The sequence below is a fragment of the Peromyscus eremicus genome, chromosome 10, assembly GCF_949786415.1.
Source record: "Peromyscus eremicus chromosome 10, PerEre_H2_v1, whole genome shotgun sequence".
NCBI classification, from domain to species: Eukaryota; Metazoa; Chordata; class Mammalia; order Rodentia; family Cricetidae; genus Peromyscus; species Peromyscus eremicus.
Window position 1 is genome coordinate 93,742,393 of NC_081426.1, and position 14,027 is coordinate 93,756,419.

The window sequence follows — 14,027 nt, forward strand, 5'->3', positions numbered from 1 at the left end:
ACCCCCAGTGGTTCGTTCCAGCCTAACCTGGAAGTACCAAGAGGAAACGCTGTGCAGTTCTTCGGGTGCCCGCTGTGGCGTGGAGCACTTTGTACATGTACAAACTCATTTATTCTGCACAACAGCCCTGTTTTGTAGCAGAGGAAACCAAGGTCAGCCGTTCATTCGGGCTGCTCCGCCCAGTCACCATGAACGGCCAAGTCATTCAAGGTCACATAGTTTGGATTATAGTTAAGTGGCAGAGCTGCGATTTGAACCCGAGCAGGCTGGCTTTATTTATTTTGTCATTGTTTATTTTATTATTATTGTTATTATTTTTTGGTAGGCTCTCACTCTCCTTAGGCTGTTGTGTAGCTCAGCTGTCCTCGAACTCACAGTGAGTCTGCTGCCTTGGCCTCCTGAGTACTGGGATTACAGGTGTGGGTTGCCATGCTTTGCTTTTGAATTTGCTCTAGACATTTCTTGGACTTTCCATATCACCTCAGTCCTGAAGGCAGCGTCAGAGTTTGATTGAAAAGAAGAAAATCATATGCCTCCCCTCATACTTCTTCCCCAGACCAGCAAACAAATGAAGTAGAGTAGCCCGGAGAGTTCAGTTCCAGCCGTCCTGGAGCCCTGTCCCAGACAGTGGGCTGATCATATAAGGCTGTATTGAGAGCCTGGTTGCTGCGACAACCCTCATCCCCGGCACCGAATTATTTTCAAGAACACAAAACCTGCCTTGTTGTACCTGTCCTTCACAAGAGTGCGTTTGGTGAGCTTCCAAGAGTATTTTAAAATTGCCCTTTACAATCGACGTGAGCTGTGGCGAAGACCTGGGCTTTGGAGCCCAGAGAACGGGAGTTCTGAGCTTGCCGCTGTCTCTTCTCTGGCCCTCTGTGACCTTGGCTTTCTCAAAACTTGAACTTCCTTCCCCGTGAGTGGGGGTGGGAGGTCCTCACGGCGGTGTGGCTGGCTTGGTGAGGGTAGGTGCTTCTGTACATAACAGTATTTTATTAACAACAAAAGCCACATGGGTCGGACGGTGAGGTGCCCAGCGCAGCCTTTGTGAGCCTTGGAATTCGTTTTTCCGCAGTGATTGCGGAGGTGGGTGGCTTGTTGGGTGGGTCATATGCTGACCTGAACGTGTTTCTTTCAGTCCCTTCTTACCTGAGTTAGTGTGGACTGGAGTGTGGGCGTTGACTCCATTTCTGGCCTCAACTCTTTTTTTTCTTGGTTTCTCTCCCCCTCCTTCTTTGGGCTGGCCTCCAGTTTCCCCACAAAGTGCTGTTTGTTTTACGGGTGAAGCAGGCGATTCTCTGGGCCGCAGCACTGGCTGCGGGCAGTTACTGTAGATCAGAGTGAAAAGCCAAGCCAGAGTGGGAGGGAACTGATGGGGCTTGTTCCTTAAAACTTGGGACATTGATTTTTTTCCCCCCTTGAAGGAGAGGAGGGAACGGTTTCTCAATAGAAATATTATGAAGTGCCCTTCATAACAAAACTGAGTGAGGAGAAAGGGTTTTCAGAAGTCCCTGATGTTGATGGCTTAGAAAGCCGTCTTCTCTTCCTCCGCCTCTTCCTCCTTCCCTTCCTTTTTATTTTGAGACAAGATAAACTTTTTGAGGGTCACTGTGTGTACAATGCGCTCAGCAGGAAAGGAAGTCAACAGGAATACTAATGACAGCTGTCACCACCGTAATGCATTTTGTCCAGATTTTCCATGGTTCCTCCCCTCGGTCATGAAGGTCTGTGCTGTTACTGTCCCATATCAGAGAGTCTAAAACTGAGGTTCAGTGCGTCCAAATGATGTGTCAGCATTACCATGCTAGACTCTTAACTCGATGAAGCTAGGATGAAGCTTTCCCCTCCAGCCTGTGTCGTTCACAGTATGAAAGTCAAGCATGCCCCTGCTGCAGGAGGAGAGCCAGCATGTGAGCGCTGTGTGTAACTCAGCACAGGGCCGTCTAGGCTGTCTTCTCCATGAGCTGCAGCTTGGGGCAGTTTCTCCAAGGGAGGAGAGACTGATTTTGATTGTAAAGACTGGAAGTCACTTGAGCAGGAGCTGACCGGTAAAGGAGATGGTGACAGGCAGAGACTTGGTCAGAGAACGGAAGGACATTGGAAAAGTCTGTAACCTGGTTCTGTGACAGAGGCCGTAAGAGGTGTGGGGCAGAGACTGAGGGCCAGCATGTCCTGCTGGGGCAATGGACTTTTCAACAAAAGTCATTCCATGGGAGGTTCTTTTCTTTTTTTTTTTTTTTTGAAAACCTTTAACTGGGGCTGGAGAAATGGCTAAGCCATTAAGAGCACTGGCTGCTCTTCCAGAGAACTCAGGTTCAATTCCCAGCACCCACATGGCAACTCCCAACTGTTTGTAACTCCAGTTCCAGGGGATCTGACACCCTCACACAGACACACAATACAGGCGAGACACCAATGTACATAAAATAAAAATAAATCCTAAGAAAAATAAATTTAAAAATGTAATTAATTATTGGAGATCATGGGTGCATGTGTACTCATGCATGCACATGCCAGTCACTGTCAGTGTGTGGTCAGAAGACAGCTTTGGGGAACCAGCCCTCTCCTTCTGCTGTGCGTTCTGGGGATTGGACTCAGGTCCTCAGGTCTGTGTGACAAAGCATTTTTACCTGCTGAGTCACCTTTTAGTTCTGTGAGACAGAGTCTCATGTAGCTCAGGCTGGCCTTGAACTCCCGATCCTTCTACTTCTGCCTCTTATGTGCTGGGATTCCAGGCGTGCACCATGCCCCTCTCCACTCAAGGTTCTTGAGACGGGAACTAACTTACTCTGGTGTCTGCCGTTGTCATTTACGTAGGAGAGAGAAAGTGGTAGTGTGTGGACAGAATGGCTAGAGCAGCCAGTGAGTGAAGACTCCACAGTGCCTCTGCTGTCATTCTGAGGCTGCAGATCTGGGGGAAGGGCTGGGAAATTGCGTGTGTGTGTGTGTGTGTGTGTGTGTGTGTGTGTGTGTGTGTGTCTTTGTGAGGCATTTTTCTCCATTGATCTCCACCTCACCTCTTAAGATAGGGATTCTAACTGGACTTGTTGCTCATAAACAGACTAGACTAGACTGGTTATGCCATTGAGTTCTGGGGGTCCAGCTGTTGTGTCTGCCTCCCTCCCACCCTCAGATTACAGATGTGTGGCTATGCCTGGCTTTTATTCCCCCTCCCAGTGTGGATGCCAGGGAACTAAACTCTAGTCCTCCTGCTTATACAAGAGGCACTTTATGTGTATGGGTGTTTTTTCTGCATGTATGTCTGTGCATGCATGCCTGGTGCCCAAAGAGACCAGAAGAGGGGGCATTAGATCCCCTGGAACTGGAGTTACAGACAATTATAAACCGACATGTGGGTACTGGGAATCGAACCAAGGTCCTATAGAAGACCACTGTGTCATCCCTCCAGCCCCACGAGAGGCACTTCAGTAACTGAGTCACCTCCCAGGCCCATAGTGTGTGTGTGTTTTTTTTTTTTTATTCCCTGTAAACGTAACCCTAAGTAGTAATTTCAGAGCATTGTCATTGGACAGCTGTTTTTCACATCTGTTTTCCCACTCCTGTCTAGAATCTATCAGGGTTCTGCTTTTCATACCATTGTGTTAAATTTCTCTCCTTCGTTGTTTATTGGAAGGAAGTGGAAGATGTGAGGTTTGCTGTTGGCTGTCTGTCTTCTGGAGTCCTGCCCACATTTCAGCCCTTCTGTGTAACTAGCTGATTGATCGTGGACCAAGGCAAACTGACATGGCTTCCTCTAACATGAAGATGTGAGTGTGTGGTTCGTGATGAGGATAATTTACAAATCACGGTCCTCGTCAAAGGTAGCTGCTGCTGTGATTGTCAGTAACAGCAGCTGAAAGATACTCCTTCCCGATTTCCTTCCTTGGCGAGACCTCTCCTTTTGAAAACAGCTGCATAAACCACATTTGAGGTGCGGAGAGTGACTGACCTAGGAAGTTTCAATTGCAGTGCCCCTCCTTCAGGGCTTTTTATTTTCTAGACGTTTGCCTTGCTTACGTCAGCAAGCCTGCTGGGATACAGCTGGAGCCCATATCTCGGGTGGGGGCTTTCCCTACCTGTTCTTAGTTATCAGTTCATTCTTCATTTTCTTAGGAGCTCCAAGATGCTCACTTGGACATTTCCTGTGACCCACTGAGCACAGGCCATTTGGAGACTTTTCTTACCCCCTCCCTCCCCCTCCCTCCCTTCCTCTTTCCAGGCTGGCTGCAGACTCACATAGGTCCGCCTGGGTTTCCTAAATGCCTGGGCTAACGGCATCTCTGTAACTGGGCCACTCTTCTCTCTTGAACTTTGTAGCAACTGCTAACATTTGAGGCAAGGTTGTAGCTCAGTGTGGCCTTGAACCTCGTATGTAGCCAAGGGTGACCACCACCCCCAGTCTATACTCTGCTGGGGACCAGAGCCAGGGCCTCATGCATGCTAGGCAGATACACCACAAACAGCTCCAGCTCCCTCAACTGCTAAGTTTTGAAGTATAATTTTTGCTGGGAAGGTAAACAGTTCTATCGATGGAGAAGCTATTTTTCTGCATTCAAGAAACTAGAAATGATAATTTATGCTTAAAAAAACAAGATTAGTCCAAGTTTTAGCTTTCCACCCCTCCCCCCATCTCTGCTGCCCTTCATCTGTCCCAACATGTATCCAGAAACTGTTCTCATGACCTCCAGTTCCAGGCACGTTTGTACCGCAGCCAGATTACGCACACACCACTGACTTCATCTGATCTTCGTTCGGTCTCTGAGCCCTTCTTTTCCTAGGGTTTTGCTAAGCACCTCCTTTTCCCTGAAGGGATATGTCATTTGTCTAGAACGTTCCTGGGGATGGGCGGTGAACAGGGTTGTTTTGGATGGTGATCGGCCTCGGCCCCTTTAAACTATTCCTGTCCATTCCCTCCGTCTTGACATCTCGAGTCTAGGGCTAAGCAGTTACCGTGCATGGACATCTTCAGCCTCTCCTTTGCAAATTCAGGGCAGCACAACAGTTCGTCAATGTGTTTTCTCTACAGTCCCTGTTGATTTAACGAAACCCATCACTCGCCCTCATTTGCCCCTCCCACACCTCCCAAATTAGTGTTATGTGCTAATTTGATTACACCAGTGTGAATAATTTCTAAGTTACTTCTGAATAGAGATTAAATGATATTCCTTCTGGCCCCTTTCTTTCTCTGTCTAGTAAATGATTCCACTGCCTCTGTAGGCTGCCTCATTGCTCTGTCGTTCTTGGGGCCACAGAAGTTGCAGTCGGTCAGGGGTCCTGACTTCCTAGGACCTGTATCAGCTGCTTTACCAAGATCTGAGGACGTGCAGTATATAGTTGGTCTGGCTCCCTGCAGTTAACTAGTCCAGTTGCCTCTGAACCTGTCATCCTACAGTCTGGAAAACTAAGGTTCTGTCAGGCTGAGGAATCAGCCGGTCTTGCTGTGAATATCACTTTCTTTTCAGTGTTCTTTTATTCTGCAACTTTTATCAGACTCAGGATTTCTGCCCTTCAGAAGCTTTCTTTGCAGCACCCTGTGACCAGTGGTTCCATTGTTTCGGCAGAAAGGAAAGTCAGGGGCTTTCACCCTACTCGTAACCATGACACTGGACTCCCTCATCTGGGGAAACACGCCCTCAGGGTGCCCTGTTGGTACTTTGTTAAAATGTAAACACCCTGATCAGGCCTTTATCTCAACACTGGAGGTAGGCAGGCAGAGGCAGGAGAATCTCTCTGAGTTGGATGAGTTGAACAGTAGCCTGGTCTACATAGCGAGTTCCAGGCAGCTGGAGTTACCCAGTGAGATCTTGTTTCAAGAAGATAGAAACAAAACAAAACAAAACGCAGCTACTGTGGCCAGCCAGGGTGTGTAGTTCTTTCTGTTTCCTGACACTTTATCAAGATAACTTTGTAGGGCTGTTGGAGGCTGTAATGAAGTAATACATGTGACGTGATAGACATTTTTGAGCCAGAGTTGGTGTTTAAAAAATTGATCATTACAGTGGGTGTGGTGGCACATGTCTTTAATCTTGGTACTTGGGAGGCAGAGGCAGGCAGATCTCTGTAAGTTCGAGGCCAGCCTGCTCTACATAGTGAGTTCCAGGACATCCCAGAGCTACACAGAGAAGCCCTGTCTCAAAAAACCAGAAGCAAACAAACAAACAAATAAATCAAACTTGGACCATCGGCTTTCAAAAGTTTATAATTTCTGGGTGCTTTTATTTTTATTTCATGCCATTTACCATGGCTGTTCATCGGAAGTAAAAGGGATGAAAACCAAACTACTTAACTGTCCCATGCGGTCTTCACAGCCCGTGTTTCTTCCTGTAGTCTTTCCAGTCGTCCGTGATTGAGAACGGACATCGTCAGGGTAGTGTTATTCCTTGTCGACTCAGCATCTTGCTGCTCCCACCTCTCAATGTGTGGTTGTCTAGGTTAGCTGCTTGTGTGCACGTAAACCCAGTCTTTTTATTTTTATTTTTTCCTGGGGATTGCTAATCTGTTTCTGTGCAATGCCTCCAGCCTTCAGAACTTGTGACCTTCCTGTCTCTGTCTCCTGAGCTGAGATCAAGGCATGCACTGGCTGCTTTATTAAAAAGTCATTTTAAGAGTGTTGTTGCCTCAGTAATAATCCTGGTGTCTACTGGGCTTGTTAGGATGAATTATTTTTAAGTTGCTTGGGTTTCAATAAATCACATTAGAAGTGAGACTGTACCAAGAAAATAAAAACAATTCTTTACAGAAGGAAGCTGAGATACCCAGCGTAGAAGGTGAATGGATAAAACATGCGTTCTGAAGAAAAATGCTCAGCGCACGTGGTCAGCTGTCAGCAGATGAGCCAGTGTTCCCTGTGATGTCTTTGCTGGGAGCATTTTGTTTGAAGGTATTTGGATTTGGCAAAACTTGCGCGACATCTTTTTTTGGTTATTACTGGTTTTTTTTTGTTTTGTTTTTGAAACAGGGTCTCATGCAGCCCACACTGGCCTCAGACTTGATATGTAGTACAGAATGATCTTGAACTTCTGCTTCTCTTGTCTCCGTCTCCCGAGCACTGGGATTACAGGCATGAGCCACCACACCCTGTCTAACTTTTATCCTTCTTGTGTGTGAGCCTCAAAATCACAGACATTGACCTGCGAACTAAAGAATCAGAGAGGACGTGCACAGCATATATTATAATTTTGTCCATCACAGTTCACTGCAGGACAAGTCTTGTTAATTAGATAAAACAGTGCTTGACTGTAGCCCATGAGCATACTGAACCTTACTTGCATCTGCTGGTCCTGTGACATCCTAAAATCACTTGTCAGTTGTAAAATAAACGGTTACGCTTTCATGTTTACCAGAATTTGGGAAAACAATGAGTAGTTGAGACAAGCACTACAAGTTATGGTTGATTTATTTTCAGTTTTGTTTATTTTTCGAGATGAGGTCTTGCCCTGCGGCCCAGGCTGGGGGAACTTTCAGTGGTCCTTCTGGCTTTACCTCCTGGGTGCCTCCAAGCCAGCCCCCAATTATGTTGTAAAAGTGAGGTGGTTTTCTTTTTGTTTTTTTCCCCTGAGTAAAAGATACATCGCACATAGCTGCAGACAAAGCGTACACTGTCCATTTAAAAGGAGGAAGAACAGACCCCAAATGAGTGTTAGCCCATTTACCTCTGCTTTAGGACCACTGAGCACTGTGTGCACGTGGTGCACACACACACACACACACACACCTGCAGGCGAACACTCACACACACAAATAAGTTAAAAAGAAAAGAAAATCAACATCTGTGGTTCCCCCCGCTTCTGCTGACCTCCTCCTGCCCAGGCTGTTGGGAGACTTCTGTGGGGTAGGTTGGTCTGGGATGGTGAGGCCTGTGGGATATTAATTTTCTTTGAAGTGAGGAGATTCATGACTCCTGTATTTGGAAGCTGAGAATACCTAACTCTCAATAGATGATTTGCAGCCCCGTGTTACACACTTTGCCTGGGAAGGGACACTCGTCCTGCCTCCGTGAAGATGGTAATAGCTCTCTGGGGGACATGCCAGTTGAACCAGCCAGTTGGCTCGAGAACAGCTTCTTTGAAAGCCGTAGGCCAGGTTTTAGAAAGGGCAGGACTTGGCTTCAGTGCTAGGGTCCACCTTCCCAGAAGGTACTGCTGCCCGTGTTCTCCTGAAGGGAGAGCTTAGGCGGCAACATCTGCCATGAAGGCTGAGGGTACAGAGGGCATCTCTTTGGGAACCAGACAGCCTCTTGGTTTTCTTTCTCACGTCTCCACATCTGTCTGACATTCATACTGATAGCCACACAGAGAAAAGTTCCAACCTTCAAAGCGATGCCTCGCTTAAGATGAAGAGCGAACAGCATTGCTTTGGAGAGAAGGTAACTTTATTTACAGCCTGTAAAATGGCTCTTGCAATGCCCTGGGTAATGGTTCTGAGGGAGAAGAGGCTTTCAAAGACCTCACCTCTCCCTTAATTCTTCTAAAATCAGTGTTATTAGTTCTTTTTTGCAGCCTTTTTGTGGTGGTATTGTGTTCCCCAAAATATTGTGTACCCTAATAAACTTATCTGGGGTCAGAGACAGAACAGCCACTAGATACAAAGGCTAGAAAATGGTGGCACTCACACCTTTAATCCTAGCATTCCAGAGGTAGAAATCCCTGTGAGTTCAAGGCCACACTGGAAACAGCCAGGCATGGTGACACATGCCTTTAATCCCAAGAAGTGAGCCTTTAATCCCAGGGAGTGATGGCAGATAGCAGAAAGATATATAAGGCGTGAGGACCAGGAACTAGAAGCATTTGGCTGGTTAAGCTTTCAGGCTTCTAGCAGCACAGTTCAGCTGAGAGCCATTCGGATATGAGGACACAGAGGCTTGCAGTCTGAGGAAACAAGATCAGCTGAGAAGTTGGCCAGGTGAGGTTAGCTGTGGCTTGTTCTGTCTCTCTGATCTTCCAGTGTTCACCTCAATAACTGGCTCAGGTTTGATTTCATTAATAAGAACTTTTAAGATTCATGCTATACTTCCCCCCCCCCCCCCCAGACAGGGTTTCTCTGTGTAAGAGCCCTAGGCTGTCCTGGATCTCGCTCTGTAGACCAGGCTGGCCTAGAACTCACAGTTCTGCCTCCTGAGTGCTGGGATTAAAGGTGTGTGCCACCGCCGCCTAGCTGTGTTGTTAGTTCTTAGTTTCTTAGTTTTGAGACGTGTACAGAAGGCCCCAAGCTTCCGTGTCTTGATGGCTCTCATTCTGATTCTCCTCTCACACCTCCAACATGCAGGGCTGTTACAGGAGTGTGCTGCCGGGACCATTTCCACTTTCAGTTTCTACCCACCTAGAAGCACGCTTTTTTCTCTTCTGCGCACACTGTGATTTCAGTTTTTTCCCCTTTGGACAGTAGAAGAGGAAACACTGTTCTGTGCATCACAGAAGGAGCTGAAGGACAGCTGGGCCTGGGGTGTGGGATACGATGTGCATAAGCCTGGTGCATGTGGAGGTTTAGCAGCACATTGATGACGGTTGTATTCAGTGGGATCTGTGTATCTTGTATTCAGTGGGATCTGTGTATCGTAGTGTTATCACCCAGCGCTTACTATTGACTTCTTACATTAATGACTGAATGTCTCAGAACTAAGGGAGGTGTGGCTTACTGTTGACTTCTTACACTGATTACTGAATGTCTCAGCTCTAGGGGAGGTGTGGCTACTGTTCTTACATTAATGACTAAATGTCTCACAACTAGGGGAGATTTTGAAAAGCAAGACGGTGTGATCTCGTGAGCTCACATAGAAATTAAGGCTCTGTGAGGCAATATGGTTATGTTTCCTTGCCGTTTGTTTCTCTTTGGCATGCAGGTACGTACGTGTGGGGGTCAGAGGTCAACTGGGCGTCCACCTTGCTTTTTGAGAAAGTTTTTCAAGGGACTTGGGGTTTACTGACTCTGTCAGGCTGGGTGACTTGGGAGTCCCGAGTATCTTCCTGTCTACAACTCACCAGCTCATGGGATTATATCACCATGCCTGGCTTTTTACATGGTACTGAGACTGGAACTCAGTGCTCATGCTTACACAGTAAACATTGTACTGACCAAAATATCTACCTAGTCTTCCTTTAAGAGAGTGTGTGTGTGTGAATTGTTAAAAAATATTTTTAAGTTTTATTTTATATGTGTGTTTTGTCTACATATATCTTCCTGTATCATGTTCATGCCTCGTGCCCGAGGAGGCCAGCAGAGGGCAGTGGAGCCCCTGGAGTTACAGGTGGTTGAGAGCTGCGGTGTGAGCGCTGGGAATTGAACCTGTGTCCTCTGCAAGAACATCCAGTGCTCTCCCCCTGATGAACCATCTCTCCAGGCCCTCCTTGCCTTTTTCTCAGAGTTATGTTTTTCTTCAGGAGCGGTGATGAACTCCTTTAATCCCAGCACTTGGGAGACTGAGGCAGCCAGATCTGCAAGTTTCAGGCCAGCCTGGTCTACAGAGTGAGTTCCAGGCCAGCTAGGGCTACACAGAGAAACCCTGTCAACAACAACAACAACAACAAAAGTTGTTTTTCTTCAGCGATTACCCTATGGACTCTCAGAGTTACAGTGAGTGACTGGAGAAGATGTTTGAAAAGTGAAATTATATCCTTTAAAGCTGCTGCTGCTAATGGTTTGTGTTTTCTCGTTTTTCCAGACAGGGTTCCTGGGTGTCCTGGAACTCACTCTGTAGATCAGGCTGGCCTTGAACACACAGAGATCTGCCTGCCTCTGCCTAATGCAGGGATCAAAGGAATGTGCCACCATGCCTTTAGCTGATGATTATTGACAGGTTTTTAAGCTGCAGGAAATGTTGAGCAAATGCCTTCCGAATTCCCCCCTCACTGGGGACTTTGGGGCAGAGAAGTGGTGGGTAGCCCTTTGGGAAGAAGCATTAAGTTTGTCAAAAGCATTGAAGAGCTGGGATGTGTCAGCTTCAGCAATGGGAAGCTGGTGGGCAGAGCAGGGCCTAAAAGAATTCTGCTCGGAAAATTTCAGTAATAAGCCCTCCCTAGACTGACTGCTTGAGGCATTCCTATGGCCCCTCTGCCCAGTCTCTGCCATATTTGAATTCATTTGTGTTCCCTACAGCTCCAGTCTGTGCTGTTGTAGTGTGTGAAGGGGAAGGGCGGGGCCGGAGAGATGCAATTTGTGTTCTTTTGTTTTGTTTTGTTTTTGTTTTTTTGAGACAGGGTTTCTCCGTGCCTTTTGGAGCCTTTCCTGGAACTCACTCTGTAGACCAGGCTGGCCTCGAACTCACAGAGATCCTCCTGGCTCTGCCTCCCGAGTGCTGGGATTAAAGATGTGCGCCACTGTCACTACCCGGCGCAGTTTGTGTTCTTAGTAGGTGTCTGGAATGCCATTGTTGCCAGGACACTTTTAAAGGGATGTTTCATTTCTTAGCCTGTGCCTGGAGAGTGACAGCTACATGCTGTGGACAGATGAGCCCGAAGTAAGTGCTAACGCGGAAGGAAATGGACAGTGGGACACGGACAGCTATTTTCCTAAGAATTTCAGGCAGGGATTCAGTTTTGAAAGGCAGCATTTGGCTTTTTAAAAACTGCCCCATTAGACAAAAAGGAATTCACGGGACAAATATTAGCAAGTTGGGTTCTGCACTGGACAGACTTTGTACCTTGGCACGTGAGTGGCCATCAGAACCTCTTGAACCTCTGCTACCAAGTAACTCTGAAAAGGCTCACAGAGCCAGCACAGACCATGTCCCCTGCTCGAGTCACCAAGGTACTTGCAAAATCAGGTGGGTGAAAAACCCAGCGCACTCCACAGTGGGAGCACAGAATTACAGCATCGTTCTGAGACAAGGGATGGATCCCAGATGGTCTTGGCTTGACTTTTCCCCTAGAACTCACTATTGTCTTAGGAATTTAGAGTGTAGAGGAAATGACCCAGATTTTATACTTAGCAAAAACCTGTATCCAACTCTCCAGTGGACCACTCTGTAACCGAGACATCGGGTGGGTTACTTAACTTCTTGACCCTACTTCCTCCTCTGGGAATATGGGAGCAAGGTTTTTACAGATCTGCTGGGAGATCTTAGGACCTAGAAGGGAGTAAGATGAGATCCGTTGAGCACTGAGTAGGACTTCAGTTTGCACCAGTTTCTTACTACTGCCAGAGCTTAGCTTTTGATACAGAATAATCAAGAGTTTATTGTTTCTGTTCTGTTTTGGGTTTGGAAACAAATGTATTGTTTCTGTTCTGTTTGGGGTTTGGAAACAAGGCCAGCTTACTGAGACCAACAGGCTGATGCCACAACCATCTGTTAAATGCCCACTGCTTGAGAGGTTCCAGGGGCAGGCAGGTTGCAAACTCTGGCCAGTTTCCCAAACTGGCAAACCCTTGACTCTGGTAGATTTTGAGCCACCTTTTTACATTTCTACAAACTAAAAAAAAATTACAGTTATTTATTTCTATGCATGTGAGCACTTGTGCGCCATGGCACACAGTTATGGAAACTGGTTCTATCCTTCCACCAAGTAGGTCTCCAGCTTGGTGGCAAGTGCCTTTACTGCCGAGTCACTTCCCGCCGCGACCCCACCCCCACCCCCACCCTCCACGTGTACCTTAGTTTTACTACTCTGACGTTCCTTTAAGTCAGGGCCAGCCTGTAAAGACACTTGCCACCGAGCCTAACTGTCACCTAAGGTAGAGCCCCAGGACCCACGTGGTGGAAGGAGGAGAGAGCTGCCCCTTGAGTGTTGTCCTCCGACCGCCACACGTGCATTGTGGCACGCATGCGCCGCCCACCTCCCCCGCCATAAATACATTTAAAAACTAACAGAAAAGGAAATCAAGTCGGAGTTCGACCAAAATGAACGTGGTCTCAGAACTTTTCTGTGATTCGTAATCACATAGAAGAAAAGTTTAGGGTTATGTTGGCGGTGGGGGTGGGGGGTGGTATCTGGTAAATGGACTGACGATCCCCTTGATCTGAATGGAGACCCCAGGAGGAACTCAGCCTATTTGCGGGGTGCTCCCCCCACCCCCAGTTCGTGACAGCTCTGCTGCGGCTGCTGTGCACACGCTTCTCTCTTGAGTCAGCACAAGACAAGTAATTTCCCATCCTGAAGCTAGCTCCCTGCTGCGCGGGGATCTGCTGGGATGTAGAGCCGAACTTCCCAGATTTGCATACTCGCAGCCTCCCTCTCCCCGGGCAAAGCTCGGGTTTTGTCTTTACACCTTCCCGGAGGTGATTCTTCTCTTGGGAGGCGGAGGCAGGGTAGGGGAGGCGAGGCTGGAGGGAAGCGAAGGCCAAGTGCCGGCTGCCCACCCCGGGGGAGCCCAGAGCGGTGGAGTCCGCGGTAGGCAGGGAGGTGCGTCCTGCAGCTCGGACTGGAACCGAGGACTGGAGCCGCGGCCGGCAGGGGGAGGCCGGGCCCGGGGAAGCCGGCCGGGTGGTGCGGACCCCGGCGGGGCAATCGCAGGCTAGATGGCCGGTTATGCAAACCGCTGCCCCTCGCTCGCTCGCACGCTCGCTTGCTCGGCGGCTGCTCCGCGCCCCCCTCGGCCAACACACTCTCTCGCTCTTTTTGAAACAGGAAGTGCACTGCTGACTGTAACGTGCTGCCGGCTCCCAGGATGGAGGAGTGAAGTCTCGCGTCGCCGCGGTTCCAGCCCCCGGAGCCCGCCCGCAGCCGCCGAGTCCTCGAGAGCGCCCTGAGGGAGCAGGGTGGCCACCTGGTCCAGGTGTGCGGGCTGGGGCGGGAAGGCCAGGGGTCTTTGCTCGACTTTCTTGATCGCCTGTCCCTGCCACTATGTCCTCCTCCAGGAGTCTCTAGCACTTTGTCGCCACCGCCCAGGTGTGTGGGACAGGCCAGGAAGGTTCCGGGCTGCGCGGTTGGGGGACCTGTGGACGCGCTCCCCTAGATTGGCGCTCTCCGGGCTGGGCTGGTCCCTGGGCTGCCCTGGGGCTGCCTGGGCCGCCTCCTGGAGTCCCCAGCTGCCCTCACCACCCTCTCCAGCTGCTGCCCGGAGCAGCTGCTCTTTGTCCCTCACTCCCTGGCCCG

At 48.7% G+C, this 14,027-nt stretch overlaps 1 protein-coding gene across 1 annotated transcript in view; it reads left to right on the forward strand.

Moving 5' to 3' along the window:
- The first annotated feature begins 13,563 nt into the window (after positions 1-13,563).
- Lrrc8d (leucine rich repeat containing 8 VRAC subunit D) overlaps positions 13,564-14,027 on the forward strand; it is a 92,779-nt gene continuing 92,315 nt past the window's right edge. The window contains exon 1 of the mRNA XM_059275324.1: positions 13,564-13,707. The gene's annotated coding sequence lies outside the window, so the exon portion shown is untranslated. The remainder of the gene's footprint in view (positions 13,708-14,027) is intronic.